Below are 7,317 nucleotides of genomic sequence, written 5' to 3'. Positions count from 1 at the left end.
TTAGGACTGCATGATGTCCGTTTTTATAAATAAGATGCATCTTCATTGTCCTGGCTGACAAGTTTGAGTTGAACATGTGTGTTCCCCTTTATTGCTTATAATATTGGGCATGTGTATTGTGTATGTTCGTTGTTCTTTAGCAAATTCTGAGAAATAAAGCCACAAAGTGAGAATGTTTTGTTTTGGGTACTCCGTTTTCCTCCCGTAACCCCAAAACATGCTTGTTAGGGTCATTGGGAACTCTATTGTTCCTAGGTATTAGTAGCTGTGTTTCCATTGCAAATGTGCGCAGAACTTTGTCGATATTCTGTTAATGTCGAAAAAACACATTTTTGCAACTGCGGTGTTTCCATTAAGTAAGAAATGCTATTAAAGTCATGCATGAATACGGTTGTTCTCACGATAAGTCATTACAAACATGGTGGCAATGGATGTAAACACAGCAAATTGTTACGCGGCACTAGCGTTCATCATCAGAGGAGACGTCGGCATCTTTTATCGAGGCTTTCCAGTGACAAGCCCGTACTTGGGAGTGGCTACGTATGCTGTGTTTTTGGGAAATTGTAGTCGGTGAATTTAGTATTTTATACTACTTCTGTGATATTACTACTACTTCTACTTCCTGTTATCTTCTTCGTCATCGTCTTTTTCGCCAGTAGAAACAGCCGGTTGTTGATCACGTGACTCCCGTGATGTGAAAAAAGTGTTTCCATTGCAGTTTTGCGAAAAACACTAATTTCGATATGGCCTAAATACCATCCTAGCGCAAAAACGTTTTGTTGAAAAACACATTTTTTTCGAAATTGACATGTTTCCATTGAGCAAATTTATTTTAGAAATTCTAATTTGTGCATTTTTATGGTCAATGGAAATGCAGCTAATGAGAGTGTGAAAAGTTTTCTCCATGGATCCTTTAATGGATTTGTGACCTTGTGAAGGTGTCCTTCACCTCTCACACAGTTACTGCTGGATKTATGCACAAGTGAACCCCACAATTCAGAAAAGAAAAAAGCTGGTAAAAATTTTGGATGAATAAATGAATTAAAGTACCATACAGTACTATGTTTCCTCCCTGTAATCCTGATATGAGGTCTAACCTAATTTTTCATCTTTTTACTTTTTACTGAAGCATTACTTCTTATTAGGAACAAAAGGCATAGAAAATTAGGTTAAACTCTGGATGCTTAACACTACCTGTCAAATCTTTTGTGTTTTATTTATTTATTGTTATTTGGGGAAAGGTTATGTCTAAAATCCACACTGCGGGAGACATTTCTGCAGCTCTCTATCAGGACCCACTTCGAGCAGCAGGCTCTGGAGATCAGGCTCCATCGGCTCTGCGTGCATCTACCCTTCCCATTTCAAGGTCAGATCAATGTGGCGGCGCCGAGCACCACCAGCACGTACACGGGGCATGAGCGCAGCACGAAATAGGGTTTATGAGAGTGCAACTCTGTTGGTTTGTTTATACAGGCTGAGTAAAAGCATAAAAATGCTGTCACTGTGAACTGAGTGCATTTTAATTAGCTCTCATTCACAGCAACAGGCTGTCGCTCATTTTTATGAGGCTTTTTTTTTTTTTTTGTCTATTGGGAAATTAATGACCTCCTCTCCAAATTGGGAAGTGATGGGACTATTGGTGGTGGTAGGAGTTCATTTTCTCTTCCAGCACCCTGAATGGGATGTGAGCGGCGTCCAAGTTGGACCAAATCCAAAGCAAGAAGAGGAAATAGTATCTCAGACAGCCCGCCTGCTGAGGCAAAGAGGCATTGACTGCTACTGGCTTCCTCTGTCTCACTCACAGCTAATGCATTTTCTGGCACTCACACAGTCTGCAATCAAACACTCACACTGGTGCATCATCATCACACCATTTCATTGTCTGCCTCATTCTGATGCAAATCTGATACTGTGGAGTAAAGCTCAGACAGTGGAATCACCTGCAGCCATCCTTGTCACCTGCGAGAGTACATGGGCTTGTTGTGAATCTGTGTGTTTGGGTAGTGGCGCCATCTAGTGGTGGATATATGAAGAGGGTTTGATTTAATTTTACAGGATTAGCTGCAGGGATAGAAACAAAATCGTTTCCTTATAAGCCCCTTTTCCTAAAAGGCAGGCATTAATGTTTTGCCTATGTACGTGCATGCTTGCATTTGTTAACTTGCCTGTCCGTTAGCAAAATATCTCATTAACCACAGACAAGACAGGTTTTATTAAAACTCTTAGAAAGTATTTATTGGATGCACATCTACAACTGATTAACTTTTTGTGTGATTCAAATTTAATTTGGCTGCCACAGTTAACTGATCTTATCCAACTTATAGATCTTATTCAATCAGACAGTATAACAGACCTTGAGCTGAAATTTGAGGTAGTTATTCCCAATGCTCCGAGCGCAAACATGACCTGTTTAAAACTTTGCTTTTACAGTATCTACTGAAGGCAACACTATCTATCTGTTTGCAAAATGTCTAATAAATCACTGGATGGACATTAATACCAACATAATCGTTATACATCTGATCATCTCAAGATTATCTTTATAGCCAGATGACTATTGAAAACACAAAAATGGGAGAAACGCAAAAACATTTTTATCATATACTGAGGTAAAATTTGGTGCGGTAGCTGAGAATCACCCTCTACAAATACTGGAAGTGCTACACATTGTGCACAATAAGTGATTAAAAGCATTAAAAACTGGAGTCAACTCTGCTTATTAGCAAAATATTTCATGAATCACTGAATGGATTATAATAAAACTCAGAGAATAATTTTTCTATCTAAAACTAAAAAATGGAGTCAACCTGATTCAGGATGTCTAAAGCTAACTGACCCTAAAAATAAACACAAAAAAAGGCTTTTACTTTGAAAATATTATATAATGAGCGACAATTGTCACATTGCATTGTCAATGCAGTCAATTTATTATTGTTTCTCCAACTGATATTACTCAAGGAACTACCTTCAGCAGGTAGAATACTAATTACTCATCACCTTTTCACAGAACCCACCTCAAAATGTCTAAACTATTCAGTGAAAAGCCATGCAACAAGTAAATGTTTGCAGTAGGAGATRCAACTCATCACTGATCATTCAGGGATAACCAGTGGCTCTCCACTTCCAGTCCACTGGAAAATATTTTTCCCGTCATGCAGGGACTCACATCTGTGGAACCCAAACTGATTGATCAAACCGCCGCGGGGGGYGTGCAGAACATTGCAGCCTCTTGACATGTAAGAAGCAAATGGAAATAGACTTGCACTCATTTAAAATCATTTTTGAACCCACTCAAATCTGAGGCGACAAGTGGTAACAATCCTGTATGAGACGGCCAGCTCAGGTGGAAAACTGCAACACGGCAATAAATAAACTCGGTTCCACATAGATGTTGCCTCATTTTRTCAAACGTGCTGTGTCTCACACAGTAAACACCCTGTGGAGTTACCCCCAACTTGTGTGTGTGTGCGTGCGCACACCTCTTATGTAAGGTAATGGTGTGTGTTTTCATTAGACAGAGTGTTTGCTTCCTACTGGCTCACCGCTTTTCACTTTTAATAGAGACAAAACTCCTGCTTTCCCTACATGCATCTCTTTTTTTCTAAGTTATTCCTGTTCTCCTCCCACCGTTTACCTCTAATAATCGTGACATGAATCATTCCCAGCAGAGAGGAGCTCTGCTTCCAGAACAACTCCCCCTCCAAACGCCAAGCAAGCAGAGGTAAAATGTTCTTCTAGTTCCCACAGATCACCTGCTAAGTTCAAGAGTATTCTGTGTGTCAGYAGAGGAGCAGTTCAGCTTCTGAGCATTCACATCAAAATGAACAATCGCACACAGATTCTGCTGAAATAACTGTAAATTCTGACTGTTTACATGTGTTCTTTTCTTAGCTGGTCCTGTATTTACACTTGGTTCCTTTATAAAATTTTTGAAAATAATTGACCTGTTTAGGCCTGTTTATCAAAGAGTCATATTAAATCACATTTTGCAATGTTTCAGTTTCATGGCTTTCATATTGAAGAGGATTAAATTAGGGCCACAGTGTGGCAACAGTGAGTATGCATTATTTCCTATAGTTCTTTTTTTTCTCAGAATTGAATTTATTCCCAAAAGTTTGACTTTTTTTTTATCAAAATTGGAACAAAGTCCCCATGAGGATAAAAAACAAACATGTGTGTGTGAGTAAATATGTGTGTGTTTTCACAACCAGTGGACGTGTTCTTGTTAAATTTTCAGCAAGTAATCGCTGGATGCTCAACTGCTATGAAGCTAGAAGTGTCTCAGTAATCACAAATGCACACAGAACAATTCACAATTGAGAACATTTCAGAACAAAATTCATGCATGCACAGGAAGATTCACAGGTGCACAGGACATTCCACAGATTGACAGATCAATTCACACACACTCAAAAAAACAGATTTGGTGGATTGAATTAAACAAATTACATCTACTGTTTTTTAATGTAACAGACATGTCCTGTGCATGTGTGAATTGACCTGTGGATATATGAATTGACCTGTGCAAGTGTGAAATATCCTGTGCACATATCAGAATCAGAATCAGTTTTATTGCCATTGTCAATGAACATGATTCACAGACTAGGAATTTGCTTCGGTGTAAAGGTGCAGTAGGTATAAAATATAACAAAAGAAGAAAATACAAAGAATAAAGGAAAAATATAATAAAATACAGAATTCAATACAGTATTAGGAGCAGACAATATATTTATATATGAAATATTTATATATGATATATTTATATTTATATTTATATATGAACTGGCCTGTGCATGTGTGAACTGACCTGTACACATATGAATTGACTTGTGCAAGTGTGAATTGATCTATGCACATATGACTGAACCTGTGCACATATGAACTGACCAGTGCACATATGAATTGACTTGTATACAAATGAAATGACTTGTGCACAAATGAATTGACTTGTGCACATATGAATTGACCAGTGCACATATGAATTGACCAGTGCACATATGAATTGACTTGTGCACATGTGAATWGACCAGCGCACATGTGAATTGACCTGTGCATGTGTGAGTTGACCTGTGTGAATTTTATCATGTGCACATGTGAATTATGTACTTATGAATTATTCTGTGAGCATTTGTGATTACTGAGACTCTTCTAGCTCCATAAACTACAACCCTAGAACTTCTGGGGTTAACCAAATTCAAGGTGGCCGCCACAGCTCATTGACCTTAGCCAACACAAACATGGTTATAACTCAGTCAGTTTTACAGATATTGAGCTAAAATTCAGTACGGTTATAGCTGTATGTCTTGGCCAACACACACACTGAGTGAACAGATTGCTCTAGATTTGTCTTGACAACACTGCCTTTGACTATTGCAGTCAACTCTATTTCTCTGTTAGCAAAATATTTCATCAACAATTTTAAATGAAACTTTCAGAAAATAATTATTACACATGTATAAATGAGTGAATAACTTTAAAAGTCAACTGAATTCTGGCTACTGCAGACAGAATTTGGAAGCCACAAAAATGGGTRCAATTCAATCAGTTTTACAGGTACTGAGCCAAGATTTGGTGTGGTAGCACATGGGAGTCATTCCCAACACATATTTGAAGTTCTAACAGATTGTGAAAATTGTCTGAAACTGTCATAATGATTATTTGAATATTAACCAGAACAGCTACACTTCCATTGTTTCTTAATATAAGAACATCTGAGTTTAAAACAGCATGAAACAGGGCAGGCCATGTGCATTCCTTCAAATATTATGACGTGAATATTTTAGATGGTGATTGTCTTTGTTGTGCACAAAAAATAGATGTTGCAAAGGAATGACGACTGTAAGATGTTTCTTTTCCATTAGAAAGCAGCCAGTATGTGATTTATATTGAATAACCTCTTCTTTACAGGTGTGGCACAGTGAGGTTTGTCTTGTCCTTCTCTGCTTCACTCTCACCACAGCTGCTGGCAGCATCCTTCAAGCTAAAAGCCATGCCACCTCCATGTCTGCTTGCATCATCTTCCTTTGTTACACCTCACTGGTGAGCAAACACAGCTGGCAGCGTCTTGCGTTCCAATCCACGGCCCACATCAGTGACTAGAGAAAAAAAAWTTTTTGTTCTCGTCATGGTCTGACCTTAAGCTGATGAATGCATCAATTTGCTGAATTTTCACATGAAAGACATTTTAGCCTTCAACTTAGCCTACATCGTTTATTTTTTTTAATTCTGCTCAAAAAACTTTACTACTCCACTTATTACACTTTTTATTTTTCAAATTCAATTTGCAAGGACAGTAAATTGTTCAAGCTGCTGTTTGAGGAACACAACACAAATGGTGTGAAAAAAAAGTTCATAAAACATTTTAGAGCCTGTTTGGTTGAACCTTGACTAAACTGTACACAATCTCACATAATATTATACGATCTTGCTAAATCTGTTAGTGCTCAAAGTATTTGTTGTGAATGACTCTCAGCTACTACCACATCTGAGATTAGCGGAGTTAGTGGTTCTGACTAAGTTACTGGTTTTATTTAAAGCATACGATGGATTCCCTGTCCTTAAATAACTGTCTCTCAATTGACAAACTACCATGGAAGGAAGGAAGGAAAAGAAACAGGAGGCACTCWAAATAGGAGTCTTTCACATCAGGAATGTTGTTTTTTTATTGCTTATCATCATCATGGCTGAAAAGTCCCTGTACTTCATCCCATTCATTATATTATATAGTCTGTCAGGGTGACATTATACAGCTCTTCTCCATGACAAAACTCACACTGAGCTTTGAGCATTGTGTTCCTTGTTTTACACAAAGTGGCACCGACTGTTTGTGTTGCTTCTATAAAATGTTGGACAACCAGAAGGCATTAATATAATGGACAAAAACTAAAGAACAATTTTGTAATGTTTCATCATCCATTTGTGAATATCGATGCTTTAAAAAAATTATCTTAACGTAAAGAGAGTGGTCAGAGTTGTAAAATGATGGTAGGCCTGTTTGCAGTTTTTTTAAAGAAATAAAAGCACTTCAAGCAGCGATGTCAAACTCATTTTCACCGAGGGCCACAAGAGCCTCATGGTGAGGGCCAGTTGTACCTATAATGTTTCATGTTTAACTTCGACTAAACACAAAACATCACATTTCTCACCTCATACTACTGCTGAGCATTGCTAACAAACAATAACTGAGCTCTACGTGGTATTTCCAGCATAGAAACAGTGCTTTAACACATTCTCTTAAAGGGATCCAGGATTAGTTGTAACATTAGACTTTATTTCACACACACACACACACACACACACACACACACACACACACAC

Source organism: Austrofundulus limnaeus, unplaced genomic scaffold (assembly GCF_001266775.1).
Source record: "Austrofundulus limnaeus strain Quisiro unplaced genomic scaffold, Austrofundulus_limnaeus-1.0 Scaffold227, whole genome shotgun sequence".
NCBI classification, from domain to species: domain Eukaryota; kingdom Metazoa; phylum Chordata; class Actinopteri; order Cyprinodontiformes; family Rivulidae; genus Austrofundulus; species Austrofundulus limnaeus.
This window is presented reverse-complemented; position numbering follows the sequence as displayed.